Raw genomic sequence first — 2,132 nt, forward strand, 5'->3', positions numbered from 1 at the left:
GAATGAGGGTGTCGAGGATCGCCGAGCGGTCGAGGGTCGGGAACTAGGGCGGAGGGTCGAGGGTCATGGAGGGGTCGAGGGTCGTCGAGGGGTCGAGGTGCGAGGGTCGTCGAGGGGTCGAGGGTCGAGGAACGCCGAGGGGTTTTGTTGAATCCTTTGACACTAGCTAGACAAACGTGAAGCGTTGTCGAGGCCACCCCAAACCCGGGAGAAGCTAGGTCTACGTTTGCCACTAATATATCCACCTGCTTCATGTTTAGAAAAGTGTATATATGTATGTATGTTCTCTATGTATATATGTTCATATATGCAAAAGTTATATTTTTAGAAAAGTGAGCACCCCCTCTCGACCGTGATAACTTATACCACGGGAGCACCCCCGGCCCTCTCGCTCGACCAAAACTCTCGAGGACACCCAAACCCTAGAAAAAAAACGATGTCGGTCTCCTACCCCCTCCCGCCGCGCCCCTACCCTTGAAGTGTTGCCGAGGCCACCCCAAACCCGGAATAAGCTAGGTCTACGTTTGCACTAATATATCCACCTGCTGTCATGTTTGTGTAATAATTGCCATGTTGTAATATTTGCAAAAACAATGGAGCACGGACGAGACGAGGAAGAAGAAGAGGTGTTGGGGACATAATCTTAGCCGGAGGTGATGTCTTGTCGTATCTTAACAACAATGATGGTCTGGAAGAATAGGGTGAAGAAGCAGGCTACGGTGATCGAAGAGTGGAGGAGGAAAGACATGATTATGATGGCTCCGGTGACCCAATGCTGGTGCAAGAAGGAGCCCGTGGTGACGGCTCCGGTGACCGAACAGAGTCCGGCCAGGTAAATATATTAGTTAAGCATGTGCTAACTAGCTAATTGATGCATTCATTGTTTTGGTATGTACACATATTAATTGACTCTCGTCTTTCTTCTTTTTTTAGCCCTCCGGATCGAGCACAACTTCTGTAAAGAGACATGGCCCGAAGAGAAAGTTGCACTCGGATGAAAGGTTTGAGACTATATTCTCCTAGAGATTAAGCTTGAGCAGGGAGGAGTAACCATCTTAGACTCGAGACGAAAAGATCCCCAGGACTATGCGGACATGACTCAAATGCTCGAGAAGTAAGTTAAATCGATCATTATCCACCATATTAGCAACTTTGTTCATTTCCTGATATCAAGTAATTGTTTTCTTTGTCTGGCAGGGTTTGGAGAAAATTCACCAAAAAAGCTCCAGGACTGCCGAAGAAGCTGCAATTTAAACACCCGAAAGTAAGTACTATAGTAGCATGTTCCCCGCATCTCCTAGTGATTCAAGCGCTAGTTTCATCAATACCATTTAGCATGCTTGCTTATCAGTTTGATTGACCTCTATTTCTTGTAAAGTGGTTGTGGCAGGAACCCGGGAATAATTACTGTGGATACTACGTTTGCGAGTCCATCCGCTACACGACCTGTGAGCGGGGCTACACTGACGAAAAATATGAAGTGCGTAAGCAATAATATTCACAATTTTATTTTATTACCATCATTTGTGTTGAGTTTCATTTATTCATATATATATATATATGTATTGACCCCTTCTTCAAATTAGATCTTTCGGATGCGGGATGAACTCCTAGCACCAGATCGTATGCGAGCAATTCAGGAGGAATTGGTGGCATTCTTCCTTGACCACGTGATCGCTGAAAACGGAGAATACTATGTGGACCCTGTGTTCTTACAATTTAATTAGGAGATTATATTGTAAGAGATAATTATTGTATATATGTAGCCGGTAGTGTCGGATAGATATACGAGAACTTGTTGTTCGACCAATCTCTCGGAGAAGGAGAGGTGGTCGATATCACTTCTCTCTGTATGCATATGTTCATGACGATCTTCTATTTCCTTCATTTGATTACTAGCTAGTGTGTCTAGTCCTCTCCATACGTATATAGTACGTAGCATCGACCAAGCACGGAGATAAGAGAGGACACTTCTCTCTATTAATTAGCTAGCTAACACAATATATGAAACACCTAAATTAACCCCCCAAAACCCCCAACCCCCCCCCCCTTTCAAAAAAAACAAAAAACCCAGCCCCTGAAATGCTGACGCGTGGATGCCTATTGGTCCCGGTTAGTGCCACCAACCGGGA

Source organism: Triticum aestivum, chromosome 1D (assembly GCF_018294505.1).
Source record: "Triticum aestivum cultivar Chinese Spring chromosome 1D, IWGSC CS RefSeq v2.1, whole genome shotgun sequence".
In the NCBI taxonomy this organism is placed as follows: Eukaryota; Viridiplantae; Streptophyta; class Magnoliopsida; order Poales; family Poaceae; genus Triticum; species Triticum aestivum.